The sequence below is a fragment of the Magallana gigas genome, chromosome 9, assembly GCF_963853765.1.
Source record: "Magallana gigas chromosome 9, xbMagGiga1.1, whole genome shotgun sequence".
In the NCBI taxonomy this organism is placed as follows: Eukaryota; Metazoa; Mollusca; class Bivalvia; order Ostreida; family Ostreidae; genus Magallana; species Magallana gigas.
In genome coordinates, this window is record NC_088861.1 from 13,311,555 (window position 1) to 13,333,076 (window position 21,522).

The 21,522-nt window shown below is 31.7% G+C and overlaps 2 long non-coding RNA genes across 2 annotated transcripts in view; one reads left to right on the forward strand and one right to left on the reverse strand.

Moving 5' to 3' along the window:
- LOC105334379 (uncharacterized) overlaps positions 1-21,522 on the forward strand; it is a 43,844-nt gene that overhangs the window by 11,525 nt on the left and 10,797 nt on the right. The window lies entirely within an intron of this gene.
- Positions 9,232-12,116, reverse strand: LOC136271552 (uncharacterized). The gene is made up of 2 exons (XR_010709465.1): positions 10,572-12,116; positions 9,232-10,383 (listed from the first exon to the last, which is right to left on the reverse strand). It is a non-coding gene; the product is annotated as an uncharacterized lncRNA (long non-coding RNA).

A 21,522-nucleotide genomic window follows, 5' to 3' on the forward strand; every position in this document is an offset into this window, starting at 1 on the left:
TATCATTCACAGGATGAAACTGTGCCATTCAGTCAACTGAATGTTAACTGGAAAGATCTGAAAAGGTGACTGAATTGCAGAGCTATGTCATTTAATCACATTTCAGTTACCTTTCAGTCATATTTCAGTTGACTGAATGGCACAGTTTCATCCTGTGATTAGGAATACAAAAACTAATGTAAATGAATTTTAAACCGTGTATATTTTGTTTAGAATTAACTTTTATAGAATAAAAGCAAAGGGGGGCAACTCTTCAAAAAAAGAAAAAAGGTCATTAATTTTTGAATGAAAAAATCTACATTTTTTTTCAATATTTCTATATTATCTCCCATTTGATTTAAATTAAAATTACTTGAACTCCTTTACCTAACATTGGTTTTTGCCAAGTTTGGTTTAATTGATAAACCATTGGTTATGGTGAGGTCGAAAATGTAAAAAGTTTACAAACAGACGCCGGACAAAAAGTGATCGAAAAAGCTCGCTTAATCTTTAAGTTCTGGTGAGCTATAAATGTACAAAAGTGCAAATTCTAAAGCAACATAAGAAATACTACACTTCAGCCATTGGGTTTATGTGTAAAATGGGAAGTTCGCTGTGGAGGTCTTACCTGTGTAAAGGTACATCTGTTACTCTTTCGCTATGAAATTATCAAATTCTACACACTTTCTCCGGGCCAGGAGAAAACTTACATCAAATATACAGGTGAATGCAATATTTACAGAAAATGCACATATAACAATATGTAAATACAAAAATTATTCTAGGCCACAAAATGGATACCACACGTCGGCCACAAATTTAAGGTTTTCAGTAGGGTGTAACGTAATTCAAGGGGTGACATGCATATACATGCCTTTTTGACAGTGCCTATTTACCAACGATGTTTAGCCTTAACCAATATCTGGTAAATAGCTTTAGTGCTAGATATACCATGACTTCATAAAATTGATTTTATATATATACCTTTACGCATCATTACAAAAATAATATGCTTCAAATTTCATAAATTTGTAGGCTCATTTCGTTTACTATATCTTGACCACCAGATATATTCTTGTCCCTAATGATATTTTCAATTTCATTTTATAACAAGTCAACTCTGGTCGCTACTGGATTGGATTGCACGATAGAATAGTTGAAGGTAATTTTCATTGGATTGGTGGAACTCAACTCGATAACAATAGCTTTGTTTCCTGGGGTCGTTATCAGCCAAATAATATTGGACATAGGTTTTTAACAAGGAACGCTGACTGCTGCACCATGGAAAGCGATGGGTCATGGTCGGATGATGATTGCAATGACTTAAAACGGTTTATATGCGAAATAACATTGTTATGTAAACATTTTTATCGAAAATTAGAAAACCATTTTTTCACATTTATAAATTAATATTTATGAATGATTATTTCTACTTACTATTTATGACAACATGTTTCAAAAGGAATACAAGATGGTCAATCAATATACGAATTTTGATCTTAATACTGTAAACGTGGAAAATTACGTGAGGGGATATTTAAATAGTTGCGAGGTAACCTTAAAACTGCGTAAAACTCCTCGCGAGTATGGTAAAAAAAAATGACAACTTGTGTATAATAAATCACGCATCTGCGTATTGTTTGACTCCAAAAAAATGTGTACCAAACCATCAGCTGAAAAACACTTTAACAGTACATGTGTATCGTTTTATGTACAAACATTTTTTAAAAAAATATTAATTTATCGTAAATTATTTTTTATATGTTATAGAGAGGAAGTGCTCATCTGTACAAATCTCTCTTGGTATTGATTTTGTTCACTTGCAAGTGTTTTCATTTAATTAATCGCAAACTCGACATATTGATTTGATCAACCATTTCTTATGTTTAACTTGTTTAAATTTGAAACAAAAATATTCGATATCGTTTATGCTTTGAACTTTCAAAATTGCTGTTTATTTGGTGTATTTTGTTTTTTTTTCAATATTTTTCATAAACATTCATTAATATATTATGAAAGTTTCCTCTTTAAAAAAAGAGTTCATATTAAATAGTATCGATCATGTTGAATATGTGTTGTAAATACCTGTATGTTTCATGTTGTTTATTGTGTGTATCCAAATAAAAATTATATGCTTCAAACACTAGCAGGAATTGAGGTAGATTATTCATCAACTTAAAATATGTTAGAGTATTTGATAAACAGAACTTAAGGAAAACTAATACCGTTCCCTCCAAAAACCCCCAAACCCTGCTTTCAACTAGAGCACAAAGTCTGGCTTTGCGTGGGTTGACAAAATAATATCAGTTTTACAATCGACAAATGAGCTATCGAGTACATTTTTGACTCAATTTGATAAAAGTGTCTGTCGTTCATATCTTTTTAAAATTATTTAGTATTTTAACTGACTTTTTTTAAAATGAAGACATACACTGAAAATAATAATTAATTAAAGTAGGGCAAATATTTAAAGCAACGTGAAACAGCATGCATCTCCTAAAAAAAAGTTTTTAAAAATGCTTTTAAACAAACTTTTTTCATCAAAATGAATTAAATGATTTTGTTACAGTGTTAAGATTACTCATCATCATAGTAAATGTCGATTATTTAGTACACACAGTTGTTTCATCTTACACTTTGATGTTACATATATTATCATGGACTTGTGCTTAACCCACAGAGACCTGTTTAGTATTGTCAAATTATGTCAATGAAATCTAGATTTTTATTTCTTATTAAGTATGTTTTGAAACCACACATGTATTATCCTGTTGTATACGTTTCATTTTCATCAATTTACTAACACCACAGACCGCAATCTGTTCTCAAAAGGAATATTTGAAAGCGTATTGTACATTGTATACAGACAGTAATTTTTAAAGTGAGATTGCAACATTTGTTCAATCCTTGCTTGTACTAATGATTACTGAGCAAGGAGTAAACATTCGTAAACTACGATAAGATACAAATCAGTTGCTATCTTTTCAGTACTGACTTAAATAAAACTTCTTAGGAACTAGAGGTGTATTTGCAATGCTGCACAATTTTTAAAGTGAGATTGCAACATTTGTTCAATCCTTGCTTGTACTAATGATTACTGAGCAAGGAGAAAACATTCGTAAACTACGATAAGATACAAATCAGTTGCTATCTTTTCAGTACTGACTTAAATAAAACTTCTTAGGAACTAGAGGTGTATTTGCAATGCTGCACAATTTCAGCCAATAAAGTTTTTATACTTTTTGTACGGATTCAGAATTTTGAAGAATTTAAATGTATGCTAGCTGTAATATAATGAAAAAGTGATTAAAGCCGAGTTATATTTGAATTCAGTATTAAAATATTTAAGATCACCCGTGACCTGTATTTTTAATTAGCTGTAAAGTCGTTTAATTTATGTAATCTTTATTTTTTTGGTTTAATTTTTCTGGTTAAACTTAACAGATGTTCTGGGTCGGTTTAAGTTCCAGTCATGCAATGCACTTTTAATTCTGTAATTTAAAGTAACGAACAAACCTTACTTGAATAATCAATTAAATATCTTGTTGCATTTTATTCTAAAAGACTATAAAAAGAAATTAATATTCCTTGACTCTTAAACGAGATGTTTGAAACATTACTTCGCTATGCAAATTCAATTAACACCTCTTAAAAAGTTAAATCAGGTGTTAATTTGATATACAGTGTAAAAGAAATTAATTCTTGCCTACTTGTTTTGTTTTTGTTCAATCTAATGACGATACTATTCAAACGCTTATTAAGATCAATAAAATGTCTGTAAGTCGTGTACAAAAAGATTTTACGGACTGAAGATGAACATTTTGACTGTGAACTTAATTTAGGGATCAATTCGTGTTACGATTATTCGTTCTTGATTTGACACTTCGGAATTTGATTATACGCGCATTTATATTTTGCATGATATGTAATTTAAAGTTTACCTTAAATTATTAATTTGCAATTTTCGCCTACCTTCTATATAAAGTTGACATAAAAATAAGAAAAAATCCAAATCACAAAATATAATATAATATAATTTTATTCCATTATTCTAAAAAAAGAATTGGTAATTTAGTCAAACAATAAGGTACACTAAATATAGATCTTGTTCTGCATTTTAAAATAGATTAACAAAAATAGTCTGCAAATATCCAAATTAAACATACAGTTCACGTAGCATGAAAAGAAGAGTCAACCGTCCTTTATGGTAAAAAAAAAATGAAAAAAAGTTGTAGCACACAAGAAATAAAGCAGATCAATATTGATGAAACACTCAGATAAAAATATGTATAAAGACAAAAAGAACACGCTTTATAAATGAATAGATATACCATGTCATGTGATATGTATAGTCACTTAAAGCATTTTAGGTTACACAAACTTTGAAACTCTTATTATCAAAAACAATGAACAAACAAAGTTTGTAACATTTCCAATCATAGCAATCCATTTAAGCTTTTTGCAGCAGGGTCCGTTGATTTTTTCATCAGTGTCATAATCAATTAGGCGGGTATATGGTGCTTCTTCAAAGTAAATAAAATAAAGTACTGTTGATTGAACAACTGTCTTAATTAACCCAAATACTGGTTTAGCAAATTGGACATCTCCAAGCTCCATTTCGTCGTCCATCTTGAATGCAGTTGTAAGGGCAATTACAGTTTGAGCAAAGTCCAACCATACACCAATAAAAGTTATAACAAATGGCCAATCTTGTTTTTCTTTGTTGCGATCTTGTCCTTTTCGACAATATTTCACGGTAATTGCAAATTTCATTGCTACAAAAATGCTCCCTACAATCACAAAAGCCAAAACATATGCTTTCAAGTCATTTGCGTCGTCTTGAGAGAGACCCTTTGGCGTTGCTTTGAATTCTTTGAAAGCTCTGTAGAAGTTGTAATCGATAACAAGAGTTATCAAATCCATCAACAAAAATAATGCAGTTATCCAGAGCCATTTTTCCATCTTCTGGATAACGAGCAGATTTCTTTCATTAAATATCTATAAAATGAAAAAAAAAATATAACACAAAGTAAGATTTAATGTTGAAAAGATTAAGTTTTGTCTTTTAAAAAGAAAGTTTTATACAGGAATACTTTATGTCCTAGTGTTCATAAAATTCATGTTGTTAAATGCGCATATCCAAGTGAAGATCACATCAGTTAAACACTAGCAAGTATTGAAGTAGATTATGAAACTTAAAAATTAGAAAATCCGATAAACTGAATGTGAGAAAAACTGACATTCCTCAAACAGTTAAATGTATTACATGTAACGTTTTCTACTAAACAAATCATTTTGGACTGAACTCGATAATAATCTTCACCAACAAATATATGTTTCGAACAATGTTTTAAAATCGTTTGTCAAATAAAAGAACAGATATGAAAGAAATCTAAAATCTGTGCCGTAAAGAGGTTGAATATACGATTTTGATATTGAGAGGCATGTTGCCTTTAAACTTACCTTTTTGATGATATGCATTTTGAAAATAAAATCACAGACGCAGCGATCTCAAATTATTCTTTAGAATAAAAATGATTTAACAAAATGTTTTTTTTAGAAAATGAAGTCAGCAAACTCAAGTTATTTATAGAATCAGGATTTTCTAAACTTTAAACGTTTAAATATAGACGTGATATCAAAAACAAGGATAAAAAACATAAGTCTATCAGTGACCTTTAACCATTCCTACTAAGTCACAACTCAAAAAGATAAAAAATGAACCTTTCCTACTTAATAAACGACAACAAGATTGTTATGTTATCTTAGCACAATAATTGCAGCAATTTCAATTTTGTAGAAAGCATGTCGCCACTTTAATGATTTTTGTCCGTTTTGCATGATTCACATTTTCTAGGTATTCTTAACTTACTACGACAGTAACAATGTTACAGCACGTTACTGACATATGGCGAGATGTTCAAAAACACACGTTTTGTTCTTCCAGTCGGTAATGTTGTACTGACTTTTTGCAAATGAAGAAATACACAAAAAGTTAAACCAAAGATATAGGTCACATTTTTAAAACAAGGGAAATAATTTAACAGTTGAAGAGCAATACTGCTTAATAAATAACCTTGTTTCTATAGAAGATATGCTGTTTCAGATACATTGATATCGTAATAAAAAAAAAATCCAAATACATAAATGATCAACTAGTTTTTGAAATATCAACTTTTCTTTTCAAAATGAATTGAATAATTTTGCTTGAAATTTTTTTTAAAGATATTCAAGAGATTTTTATTTAAAATAAAAACAATTTTTGTCGATTTTTCAATGTACAATTCTTTAATTTGAGCCATTGGCGTATAAAAACGATATTTTATAGATAGTGATTAGTCAAAACAAATTATTTATTGCTTGAACAATTATTGTCAATATTGTTTTCCTTTTTAAAATAATAAATCGTTTATTTTGATGGGTAATATAAGGGATCGCTGATTGTATTATTATAGTAATACATTCAAGAACTGCGAACACTGTTTACCGTTTAGAAATTGTTAAGCATGTTTAAGATTAGGAATAGACATGGTTGATATTAACGTATTTCATTTTTTAACGGTGTCAACAACGACTAGGTCCAAACACCCTATTTAATAAAAGCATGATCAATATCAAAGCAATATTTAATGGAGGAAACACAATGAAAATGATAACGGAAAGATTTATTACCTTATTTACCTTATATGTTTTATGTTGGTTTCAGGTTTTAAACAAAAACTATAATCGCTCATTATAAAAAAAAAATCGACAGAATTGAAGATTCTATCTATCTTATTTGGTCAAATGCAGAAAAAAATGGAAAATGACGCTTGACATTAAATGTCATAATATTTTAAGGAAAAAAAATCAGTTATAATTTTCAAAGCTGTGTTATGTTTTTACAAATCAAATAGAAAGATATCCATGAGTAACGTTATTAGTGTTTACAAATGATAACACAGTTTATCAATAGCATTCAGATGCTATCGTCTTGTGTATGGCGGATTTAAAATATTGTCATATTAAAAAAAGACACACATATTTCATACAGTACACAATATTTAGTTTGCTCCGGCATTTAAAAATTGATTTAGATTTCTTAAAAGAAATCGATTTTTAGTTTTTGTTTTAAAAAACAAAACAAAACTTTTAATAGTTATAATTTGTCACAAAGTAAAACCTGGTTATGATTCGTTTTATATTTAATCATTTATAAATATTTGTGACTCGTTTCGTCTAATTAGTAATATCGACATATTGAATTGATCTTCTCTTTCTTTTGTTAAATTTATATTTGTTTAAACTTTTAGAATGTTCTAGATTGGTGTAAAGTTCATGCAATACTATTTTAACTGCGTACCTTAGATTACGAGCAAACACTGCTTTAATTCTCAATTAAATCTTATCTTTTGATGCAATTCATTCTTCAAATACCAATTATAGGGATCAATAGTTCATTCTTCTCATTTTTTGCCTAATTTGTATTTAGACTCTTGAACGAAACTTCCAAATTTTCATTTCAATGCAAATTCAAACATTATTTTTGAGATTTTTTGATGAAAGATTGAGTGAAAAAACAAATAAGTTATGTTTTTATTTACATACCAAATTTATATAAGGAATAAGGAATCATTCCTTATTTGAGTATTATGAGGTCATAATTTTGGTCGGGGCGTGATCAAATCCAATAAAGCCCGAAGGGCTTTATGATAGATTTGATCACGCCCCGACCGAAATTATCACCTCATAATATTCAAAGAATGATTCCTTATTACTTATATTTATATAATTTTAGGCCATCGTACGATTAAATCTTTAAATATAAATAAGCAAACCCCGTCGACGCCTCAATTTGGCGTCATTTGTATTATGGGTTATATAGTACAAAATCGATACGTAATGTTATCACAGACAAAGACACTAGATAATGTAAATATATGAAAATGAAGTACAATGCGAAGTGTGCAATAAATCAAACTGGTTATCCACGTAAAAGCCTTCTTTGTTGGTATACTGAAAAATATTGATTTTATAAGAATAATATGTCAACATTATGTACCGTATTTAATGAATCCATAGAATCCAAATTGTGTGCTTTACGCAAGATTTTGAAAAGATGTAATTATTTTACTGCATATATAAGAAATGGTTTGCTTTAGTAAAATAACCAAATGAAGAATATCCTGATTATATTTGCTTGCCTTACTAAAAACTTCACAAAGTCCTTGATATTTCAAAAAAGAATTATTTCCTTTCTGTAGTAAATAGTTCTACTATAATAAATAGTGAATGAACAGCTATACTTTGTCCAAAATATCCTAAAATCACATTTCGCTTAGTTATTCTAATATTTATAAATACCTCAACGTTCAAAAGGACTTGACAATGTATGAAAAATTACCAATATATTTCCTCTTGAAACGACAACTTGCTAATCAGGTTTCAATACTTCGCTATATAATATTTTGTTTCCGGGGTTTTATATTGTAACATATATAAAAGTCCCCAGGAATAAGTTGAAAAATTATGCGAGGCATTCCAAGTGATTTCGAAATGAAGAAAAGATGAAAACATTTCCCATCATAAATCTCCCTAAGAAATCTGTTGCCGTTCCTGTGAATTTTTTAGAGTAAAAAATGACAATGGGGTAATAAAAAATCTTGAATTACCCCCTCTCTTCGATTGCAGCTGTATTTCTTTTATAGATACACGTATGCTTAGTTTATTTGAAATCAAAATGTGCAGCATATTTATCTTCTGACAGACTTGAATAACACATTCAATATCCGGCAGCAAAATAAACCAAATCGTTTGCTATACCTAGCATAATAAGCATTAGCTGTTGTGTAAGTACTATTAAAATCAATTCAAAAACAAAACCCGTTAGTAAAATACAGAAATTTTCCTAATTACCAAAAATCAATGTCCATGTATTGAGTCTTCTGTACGTATTGAATTTTTGAAGTACCAAGAACCGGCCGGTGACATTTTCTCTTTGCAATTAACATCACGTCTAATCAAGATAATTGATAAAGAGAAATGTGCAATTTCTAATAAAGATCCCCATGCTTTATTAATCAAATTAAACACAGCGTCAGCGACACGTAATTTACCTTATCTTTTTTCTGCTTAGAATATTTATACAACACCAACCTTGATTGTGTCAAAAGAACTCGCTCTATTTTTAACTTTAAAAAACCTGTGCTATATTAAGATCTAAAATCAGGTGGATTTAAATTATTTCAGGACAAAATATCTTGAAAAAATTACTAACTTTAAGAATTTATTTTAATCATATACAAACGTTTGGCAAAGACATACATCACAATATATATCTTTACAAAAATAACAGCACATACATGAGGTTATTAATTAATGACAACTAATAACACGCATAAAATTGACAGACAGGTGTCAGCATTACAGAATACAATCATAATTGGCTTGGATACCCGACACCTCTTGAAACTAGCGTACATGTATTGAGAAACTGAAAAAACAGATATTAAAAAAAGATATGAATTTTAATGTTTTCGTTTGTTTCAAAAAGATGACATATAACTGTTTCTAAGTAAATAGATAAAACATATACAACGTTTACTGATTAAAAAAAGCTAATGTGAATAATACTTAATCTTATTCACCCGCTCCATCGAGATGGAATATATTTTTTTCTTTTTACGATTTTTTAATGTAAATTTCCGATCAAAAATATTTTTGCATGTCCCTAATAGTCTCATATAACTAATCAAGAAAAAAAACCAACAACAACAAAGCATCATAACATTGTTTGATCTATAGTAACGGCGCAGATGTAAAGAAAAATCATAAGAAATCCATTTAAAATCTACCGAGACGCCCCAACAAAACAGCACCACAGATAAGTAACAATCCGTTTCCGATGATGTCTGTATAAAACAACCAATAGCTTCTTTCCTCGCCTCTTGTCAGTCGGAAATAGGACAAATAGAGAACTGACTTTGCAATGGTAAAGATCGCTTTTGCAAGCTGAACTTCCTCGCTCAGAAACGATTCGATTTTGAAGGCCACAATAAGGCAAATGACAATTTGAGGCACATCTTCAAGCCATGTCACAAAAGGTGACAACTCTAAAGGAACGGTGATTTTGCTATCTTTGCACGCGATGTTTCTTTGGCGAATGGCTGTTGCGATGAATAATCCGATGTTGATCAATGTTACCATGATTCCGACGACAACAAATGTCAAAATAATGGCCTTATAATCCTTGGCATCTTCATTACTCAGAGCATTGTTTGAATTTGATTTGACTTTGTCGTAGAAGATTCCATCCATGATAAGGTCAATGACATCCAAAAGCGGGAAAAGTACCATAAATATTGCAGTTAGCCAATTCATTTTGACATTAAAAATAGTACACAGCTTATGCATCTTAAATGCTCCCTATCATGAAAAGAAAAATTAAAGATTATATAGACTTTAAATGGTCAAATAAATAAGGTGTTTCTCTTGGAAATGCTTATAAATTATATATATATATATATATATATATATGGAAAAATTTGGTTGACAAAAATGATATTCTTGAAATATTTTAAATGAAAGAGAATAAATTACTATGATAATCTTACCAAACAATATTGCTCTTCTTCAACTAAATTACTCTTGTGATATTTAATGTTATATATATAACAGTTAAAATTTTGGAAATTCCCTAGGCAGCGTTTATTTTTATCGCTGAATAATAGGACTTTAAAACGAAAGTCTTTAGAAAACCGATTTAATTTCAAAAAACGTGTAAGAAGGTTGTTTAATGTATGTAAAAACCTTTCTTACATAAAAGTTTTGGCTATAAATATCTTATAAAATCTTCGTCATGTCTACAGGGAAACATAAACCTTTCTTTTAAATCATGGGATGATAGAAGAACTATGCACGGTAATTGCCATTAATGGTCATATCTTCAAACTAGACTATTTTACTATAAAGGAGACAAGAATATGTAACTCGCTATCTCAAAAAACAAGAAATGCAATATACTTTTTAGGTCGTGAACTATCATTCCAACTGTATAAGGTGTCTTTTTTTTTTAAATTACACCTGATACTGATACAAAACATTAGCCCTGCGTTGACATAATCCGCCCTAATAACTATACTGTTGAAATATATTTTAGTTTTATTTCGATCTTAAGGTAGAATCTATGGGATTACCGCAGAACTAAATAAAAATACAATGTAAGGCATACATTCAATTGATTTTTCATGAACTCTTCACACTGCTCAGAAGCAAACCATGCATATCAAATATAATTGATATGCATTCTCTCCTCAGTTATGGTTAACAAATAAAATATGCCTGTCGTTCTTTGGCTTTATTTTTATAAAGTCACATCATAGAGAGAATTGAAATTGATGGATCTGATTAAAATCAGATCTTTGATCCGCTCCTTTTTTCATGGTCACTACGCGAGGCGTCAACAGAAAAAGTAGCAAATCGAGGATCTGATTTTAATCAGATTGTGAAATGAAACTGAAATTTATACAGTTATATTGATCATGGTTTAATGCATTGTCCATGATAGTGTGTACTATGTAGATACTCCACGTCACATGTTAAAACTACCAAGACGGGTAAGCAAAATCATATCACTTAAAAGTAAGATAACATTTCCAATGAAGTCAAGTTTGTATAGCCACAATCTGGCTGCTTCAAAACGGTTTTTAGTCATGCAGAGATATACCAAGTAAATCATCGCTTTCACTATTGTAAAAATTGCCTTCGTAAGTTGAACATTCAACCAGCTATCTACTTTGAAAGCCAAAATGAGACAAATTGCAATCTGTGGCAGATCTTCAAACCACGTTATCAATGTTGACATGTATAGCGGTACTTTCATTTCCTCTTCTTTGTACGCAATGCCTCTATTGTTGATGAATGTTATGGTAAATATCCCAATGTTTATCACCACGGCCACACTTCCAACGATGAGGAACGTAAAGATTGGTGCTTTAAAATTATTTGCATCATCTTGGGTAAGAACATTTTCTGGGTTAGATTTCACATTGTCATGAAATATTCCATCAATGATGAGATCAACTGCATCTAGCACAAGGAATAGTACCATAAAAACTAGAGTACACAGATCCATTGTTGTATTTGTAATCTCGGTAAGGCTCCTGCATGAAGTAAAGAGAAATTTGTTAAATTTCTAGCTGCAAAAGCAATACAATACAAATTATGAAGAAAAGAAAATATTCCTTTACAACTTTTGTATCAGACATTTTTTGTTTAAATTTACGGGGATTTTGAAATAATTCAATAGTTTATATATACAAAAAAAGGGAGTCCCAGTCGAACTCTGGAACTCCTGTATTTATAGGACGATGTTACAGTACTTAAACTTTTTAATTTACATGTAACCTTGTGTATTTAATACTGCAAAACAGATGTCCAATAAATATTTTGTCGAAAAGTGTTTACAAATATTTTACAGATGAAAAAAAAAATCATTTTTTAGAGATCACGTAATTACATATATTTTTATAAATGAATGTGTGTTTACAAATTTGCAGGAAAACGGAATATCGTGTATTCATGTCAAATTGAACCATATTATTTTATATTTCCTGTTCCTTTTTTGGGACTAAAATAATAAATTACATCATCGTGTTTTGATGTTACATATTAATAATTTTGATTTGATATTGAATAACCAGGAACTTAAATATTTATATATATTTCTTACAAGAAAGAGGTTTGAAATTTCTCGTGTAAAGGAGGCGAAAAAAAAACCTATCCTTACCTGACATAAGTTCAATGTTTCCTGTCTGAGATATTTAACTTGACTTTCAGTCCTATATAAAAAAAAACCCCACTGCTCTTTACTAATGTTGAGAGAGTTTAAGAATAAACTTATCAAAGTTAATGTGAAGTTTTATCAAAGTCAAACATAAGGACAAAAAGTCCACAGGCTAGCCATATCAAATCCGTTGAACAACGTGCATGCAAAGAAAAACACGATTGACTTTTGAATCAATAAAAGGAAGCTTTACGTCCACGACCTGTAAAACACATTCCTATATGCATGATAAAAATAAAATGTTTCTCTCTACATAAATTAACTTTAATAAAATGTGATACCAATCATATAACTTTTATGGGCTCTGTATTTAATCAATAGATTTCCTGTTCTAGTTTTTAGTCACCAATGGCACCGGATAACGAAAATTCAATTGTCACTTATGATATAAATAGTGAACAACAATAGTCGATATCATCATTCATAACAATGAAGATACTGATCGCTGTTATTGTTGTCCTCTTTGAGACAGGCATTTGCCACTGTCGTAAATGCGAAGGGTAAGTATATTTTCGATCTTTTTCACTTTACTGCTAATAGTTTTCATACATAGTAAGTGAGATAAGCCATGAATTCTGTTATAACCAACCTGAATGTTTATGAAACAATGTTAGATATTATAAACTTTTTGATTAATGATTTTAAATAATGCGTGAGAATTGCATGACCGGCCAAGTTAATGCATTTTGTTTTTGTAAAATGTGTAACTTTATATTTAGGGGGAATAACACTTTCTGTTGCAGTGGACACATTTGGAATGCTGAACTGAAATCTTGTACGCGTGAGTTTAAATCATACATGAATTTCATTTCAGATTATATTTTCAATTTACAGTACCTTAAAGCGTATCTTTAACAATATGCATCATAGCACGGCATTTGTATGTAAAGTTTTGAGAACATATAATCACATTTTCCTGAATTACTTAAAGATATGAATATCTAGCATGTGGTTGGCTTAAAAATAACAGAATGAAAATTATTTTTTGGGGGAAAATTGACTGTTAAAATTCTACCACTATATGTATCCATGAAAAAAAACAACCCTGCAGTAGTCGAAATCGGGGTTTGTAATCGAAGCTACACCCTTTGCACAGAGATTGACACCAAATACGGGAGATTTAAGTTATTTCACAATGCGATCAATTCGCCATGCTGTGAAATACTGTCACAAAAGGCAGAGGTCACGGGGTGCCGAAAATCCTTAAGCGAAATTTTATTATTAAAATCATTAATTGTCGGTCATTGTTGTTGTTTTTAATGTTGTCGTAAACTTCTCATTTTTTGCTCCAGAACTACTTGATTAAAGTCATTTTCATTTTTCCAAATAAAGGGCATGGCTCCCTTCAAGAAGACATGGTACAAAAAATGAAAAAGCGGTTGCTCTCATGAATACCTTGCCTAGAATAAAATAATTTGTTAAATATTTCTGATGATGCATTAAAAGCCGTAAATTCATCATAAAATTAAACTAAACCAACATGTATTATTTGTCCGAAGCATGAATGTAGTTTTTGTTGCGAATTTATCATTATGGTGTGCAAATAGGATGCAAGAAGTAGGACACAGCGGGGTTGTTGATAAAAAATGATTTCCTGCACAATATATAATGGTCTTTTCAAAAATCTAAATATTATATAATTATTTGACTTTATTTGACCTCGTGAAAGTGTTGATTTTTAAGCTCACATAAGCTAAAAGCTCAAGTGAGCTATTCTGATCACATCTGTCTGTCGTCCGTCTGTCTGTTCGTCTGTAAACTTTTCACATTTTCAACATCTTCTTGAGAACCACTTAGCACAAAGCATCCTTAGCTTATGGGAATTCAAAGTTGTGAAAAGTAAGGACCAAGCTCGCCTACAAAAGAAGATAATTAAAAATTAATGACAATTTTCGAGAATTTTTCAAAAATCTTCCTCTCAAGAACCATTAGGCCAGGAAAGCTGAAACTTGTGTGGAAGCATCCTCAAATATTGTAAATTCAAAGTTGTGAAAATCATGACCCCCGGGGGTAGGATGAGGCCAAAATGGGGGGTGGGGGTTGCTTTTTATATTTGAAAATATAGAGTAAATCTTTAAAAATTCCGGTAAAAAACCCCGTTAGGCCAGAAAAGCTAAAACTTGTGGAAGCATTCTCATGTAGTGTATATTTAAAGTTAAGGATATCATTACCTCCAGGGGTAGGGTGGGATCCACAATGGGGAGGGGGGTTAACTTTCTACTTAGGAATATTTAGAGTTAATCTTTAAAAATCGTCTTTAGAAACTAATTAGCCAGGCAAGCTGAAACTAGTGTGGAAGCATTTTCAGGTAGTGCAAATTTAAAGTTGTGAAAATCAATAGCCCCAAGGGGTAGAGTGGGGCCAAAATTTCTATCATCGAATTTCTATGTAGGAATATATATAGTAAATCTTTAAGAATCGTCTTCTCAGAAACTAATTAGCCAGGAAGTATGAAGCTGTTTGAAAGCATCCTCATGTAGTGTAGATTCGAAAATGTAATAATCATGATTCCTGGGGGTAGGGTGGGACAACAATTGTGGTGGAATGTTTACAAAGGAATATTTAGAGTAAATCTTTAAAAAATCTTCTGCCGGGTGATTATTTAATATTGTTTAGATTTTGGCTCCTTGACAATTTCTTGACGATTGGGTCTCACAAGGGGTTCAGAGTTTGATGTATGTTTATATTCCATTTATAAACAATTGTTTAGGACCTTTTTTAGAGCTGCAATGCTAAACATGTGTTATTACTATAAAATCATCCTGATAGAAAGGTGACTAATGATAATAAACATTAGAATATCCAGTAGAAAAAAATTATATTTATTCATACAGGATCTACATGTATTATACTATATTGTCTAGATAGTTTCTGTTATGACTCCATTAGGCTGATTTTATCATACCTATTGTTCCTCAGGTGAGCGATATGGCCCATGGGCCTCTTGTTTTAGTTGCTCATGTCAAACCAATTTTTAGCCTGCAATATAGGATACCACGGACAGCACTGTGAGAGTCGATGTCCCTATCCTTTATATGGGAAACACTGCCAGATGATATGCGTGTGCGAAGAAAATGATTGTCATCACGCACAGGGTTGTTACAATGCAAATCAAGGTATGTTATTTTCAAAGCTGCTTGGTCTGAATTTATATCAAATTTATGCACGCTTTTAAACGATGGCTTTGCTTAGTATATGTATAATAATAGACATTGCAGTAGTTTTGCCCGTCAATTATGCCAAATTTCAATGAAGAAAAATACGTACAAAATTTGCTAACAAAACAAACGACATTAAAAGGTACCTCGTTAATTCGGCTCATGTTAAATTTCACCCCTGACGACGAGACGGGTATAGTTGTATTAGGAATTTGACATCGCTTTAAATACAGGTCGAAATGATCAGAAAAATTACAAATATACATGTGTACGTTTTGTTCGCAAATATTTCTAAAGTCTGCTTAAAGCTTTCTTTACAATCAATGCATAGCATGCGGGTTGAATGACCCTAATCAATTGGATGACGAAACCAAGCGATTTCCTTTTCTAAACATTGCCGTGAAGCATTTTGGTTTGTTTTTTCGTTTGCCCAAATTATTTTTATTTACTTTGAAAGGAGACTGATTCTGCTGGTGTAAATAGGAGAAAGTCCATAACTTTCTAAGATAAATGATTTGTATGAAAAAAATAAATACATTGATACTGTAATTACCAAAAAGTCGGACCAAACAGCTTTAAGTTCGGATGTTTGACATTTAACATATGTCACATTTCTCTTTCTGAAGTTTAATTGAGTCGTAATTAAGCAGTACAGATATTTTGCTGATTTTATATCGTTGTTTTTTTTATAGAAAGAAATGGGCTATATACCGTTGACATTTTAAGAAAGACAATATTAGGGAATAACGACAAAAGAACAAAAAAGAAAACCCATGTGAACCAATCAACATCCGCAGGCACTGACTTAGGTAAATTCAGAGACTTTATTATTTAATTGAAAGAAAAAACACATATTAAATAATAGAAAAGAACTTAAACGAGTCTTAAAAATAAATGTTCACTATATATTGTCGCTAGCATCTGATTTACATGTGAAAAGAAAAACTGAACGGAAACATTTCTTATTTTCATAACGTCGCCCAAAAACTGTTTGCTAGGAAGTGACAGTTAAGTCTAAAATCGGTATACTGGCTATGAGGATGCTTCTTGTCCCACACTATACGTTGTAGCAACTATTATTTTACGAGGTGAATCCGAGGGAAATAGTTGCTGTCGAGGGGGACAATAAACTTGCTATCGTCCGAAAAGACAGTAAAAAGGTATTTTATCATACCGAAGAACACTTTATTTGTCGGCGATGCAGATTTTTTTTAATGATAAATATATTAGACACTGAATTTAACGTAGCGACTCGGATTACAACAGATGTTTTCCGAGTTAAAAAACAAGGGAAATCGAATGCCGCCGGTGAATAGTTTTGATTACTCGTCACCATAGGCCGATCGCACGAAAGCTTTTTTCACGGTTAGATACAGTACATGTACATGTAGCATGTTTATTCGTTGTTATTTTACACAGAAACTATTTACAAAAGTATGAGATAGATAAATAGATAGATAGATAGATAGAAAATACACTGCAAGCATAGATAATACATTTTATATACATTCTGATCATATTCTAGGTTTTGACAAAAAAGAATGCGAAGATAGGAGGCATCATGGCAAATCTGTTAGCACTATAAAGACGACCATTGTTTGTCTTTTTGTCCTTGCTGGCATACTCGTCTTGCTGTACACGGGAGCGCGCTTTATGGTGACAAAATAACAACACTCGCTCTATTAACTGATGTTAAGCTATTGTTTTTGCATGGACAAATACTAAATGTAAGATAGAAAATATCTCTATGCAATTGATCTGATTTGAAAATATTTTACTATATAAAGATATTACATAAATGGATTATTCAGCAGGCAATGCTTATGTAAGCCTTCTCTATAAGGTACACATAATCATGACATACATGTATGATCTTATTCAATGCAGCTTTAAATAAGGTGCTTATCTTAAAAGTGGATAAAAGATAGCATAATGCTGCTTATTATGGTTGTATAGTAGATAAAAATGTGTATAATGAGTACCAGCAGATAAAACAACCAAAACAAAACAATGGTAAACAGGTAAGTAGAAAAAGAAAGCCCTATGAAAGTTATGCCAAATCTTTTTTTTTTTGCAAAATATATATTTTAAATTGAATAATTTTAGAGTTAAAAAAAGGTGACATAACGCCCCAAAACTTTTGATTTACTTAATTCAGTTGTTAGGATGTGTACATTGGCATACCTAACAGAAAACGTTCTAGCTTCAGGAAATTTCTAACCGTGTTTTCAAAATGATATTTGGGGCACGTCGTGACTCACAGCAAAAGTTTTTTTTTAATACAACGATATTCTAGCTTCCCTACATAATTTTCTTAAAGTTTGTGTTTTCCGACATTGCGGAAACTTTAAGTCTCGTCATGCACGAGTGACTTGGCGCATAGTGTGAATTGTTTTTCGGAGGTCATTTTGGTCATTGCAACGTTCGTTACAAAATTGTTATGATCTTGAGTTGATGGTATTTCTTCACTACCCAGCATTTATTATTATACCTCAATATGATTATTCTATTATATCTGATTGGTCTAGAAAGTCACGGGACAGGGGGATATCATAGGAATGAAAAAGTAGATATGAGCATACGATGTAGACAAATATGATTAAATCAAAAATATGTAATCATTATGATTCTCTTTATATCTCAGAACCAACTAAACTATCTATGATTTATGAAAGAAAAGTGAGACAGTTGTATGGGAAATCAAACAATCACGACGTTAATGTTGCAACTGTTGAAAAGTAAAACATTATGAGAACTCAACGTATTTTGTGTAATCATATGTTGCTTGGTAGAATAAAACGTGTATTGCATTAATGTTACCATCATGCAATAAATGAATATTGTTAATTTTGTTCTGAAACAGAGATACTTATACAGGGTATATATACTAATAGCATAGCATGGCATATTGAGGCTGATAATGAGTGCAAGGATAGTAAAACGTTGCAAGATTACATGGAATACGCAAAACAGACGCATAAACACCAGCGATTTATTTTACGATCTTCATAAATCGTGTATCACTCTTGCGAGTACACAAAACGTTGTAAAACGTTCGTACTAATGTTCGTGCGTTGCACTGCGATTATTTGGATCGCGTCTGAATAGTGTACATGTCCACTATTCAGAGGAGACTTGATGCGACCAGTAAAACGTATGCAACGAATGCGAGAGCTCGTGCAACGTAAGCGAGGGCCCGTGCAACGTTTGCGAGAGCTCGTGCAAAGCTCAACAAATTCGATCGCAAAGTGGTGTAAAGTGGTCGTGCGCCAATTGTGAAACGGGCTTTAGAAACACCCACAAAGAAAATGAACGTAAACTGCAAATATGTGGAATTTTTCTAAGTCAAAGGCGCAAAACTCTGTCGAAAATTGCTCTATCATACCAAATATTGAAATTTCATTTCAATATGTTCATCCTCTGCGAGGAAAATGAGCGGAAACTGCAAATAACTGGAATTTTTCTAAGTCAAAGGGCCACAACTTGCTCGATTGTACCTAATATCAAACTTGACCTAGATATTATCATGATAAACCTGTATACCAAATTTCATTTCAATATGTTCATCCTCTGCGAAGAAAATGAACGGAAACTGTTGGTGGACTGACCGACCGACCGACAGACAGCAGCAAAGTAATATGCCCCCCCCCCCCCTTCTTATAAATAAACACTTAGAGATCAGTCCACAAAATCATGAATTCAGTTTTTTCCTTTCAGGTGTGTGGGAGTAAAGAATATATATTTTTTGACATTATATGCATTAACACCTATACATCCATTTTGGCCCTGCCCTAGAGTCAAAGTCCATACTCCAGGGGACTTGAAAATTAAAATTTTCAGTAAAGGACTTCCTGGTAAATATAATTATAAGTCAGTTTTTATACAGATGTGTGAGAATAGAGAAGAAAATTTTTAAACATTATATGCATCAACACTATATTGCCCCCCCCCCCCCCCCATGCCCTTAACCCCTGACCCAGGGGTCATGAATTTCACAAATTAGGTAGAGGAGTTAGTGGACATCATAACCATGTATTCAGTTTTTTGCCCACATGTGTAGGTGTAGAGTAGAAGATTTTTTTTAAAGATTTAAAACATTTTTACTAGATGACCAAATTGGCTCCACCCTGGAGCCTGAACCCCTGACCCAGGGGTCATGAATTTCACAATTTTGGCAGAGGTCTCATGGACATCATAATCATAAATTTGTTTTTAACAAATATATATGGGAGAAGAGAAGATTTTCTAAGATTTAATACATTATTACTATATGGCCATATTAGCTCCACCCTAGAGCCTGAACCCCTGACCCAGGGGTCATGAATTTCACAATTTTTGTAGAGGGCTTCATGGACATCATAATCATTTATTTAGATTTTACAAATATATATTGGTGAAGAGAAGAAGATCTAAGATTTAATACATTTCTACTATATGGCCACATTGGCCCCACCCTAGAGCCAGAACTCCTGACCCAGGGGCCATGGATTCCACAATTTTGGTAGAGGGCTTCATGGACATCATAATCATGTATTTAGTTTTTTACAAATATATACGGGAGTAAAGAGGAAGAATTTTAAAGATTTAATACATTTTTACTATACACTGTATGGCCACATTGGGCCCACCCTAGAGCTCGAGCCTGAACCCCTGACCCAGGGGTCATACATTTCACAATTTTGGTAGAGGGCTTTATGGACATCATAATCATGCATTTAGTTTTTAACAAATATATATGGGAGTAGAGAAGAAGATTTTCTAAGATTTAATACATTTTTACTATATTACCATATTGGCCCCACCCTAGAGCAAGAACTCCTGACCCAGGGGCCATCAATTTCACAATTTTGGTAGAAGGCTTCATGGACATCATTTCTATGCAACCAGTTTTTTCCTCACATGTGTGGGAGTAGAGAAGAAGATTTTTGAAAATTTGGCTTTTTTTTTTTAATATTTGGACCAACCTGTGGCGCCTCGGGAAGGGTAGAACCAGCAATTTTACAATTTAGATTCCTCTTACCATAGAGATGCCTCACACCAAAATGATAACAATCAGCCTTGTAGTTTTTAAGAAGTAAAAATGTAAAATCGTTAACGCACGACGACGGACGAAAACGGATAGCAATAGGTCACCTGAGTTTACTCAGGTGACCTTAAAAAATCTAAGTTCTTAACTTTTTGAATATTAGAAGGTACATTTATTAAACTAATTTAGATCTACATGTAGATCAGAAACTATATTATCATGCCTCCTATCAGTTTTATTTGTCGCTTTATATTCAATACTCCTCTATTTTTGCATAGCACACAAAGGATTTGGAGTACATGTAAGCATACTTTGCCGAACAAGAGCAAGACATGTGTTTAGACAAAAATCAGTTTGAGCGGCGATCGATTATCGAACTCACGACACTGATATTGGCAGTTGTCTGACTCTAGTAGGTACTTAGTGTTAGGATATATAACAAGAAGTTACAAACAATGACATAAAACAATCAGTAAGTTAATAAAATTTAAACAATTGTTCAAATGTTGATAAGGATATCAAAGTCGGAGTTTGTA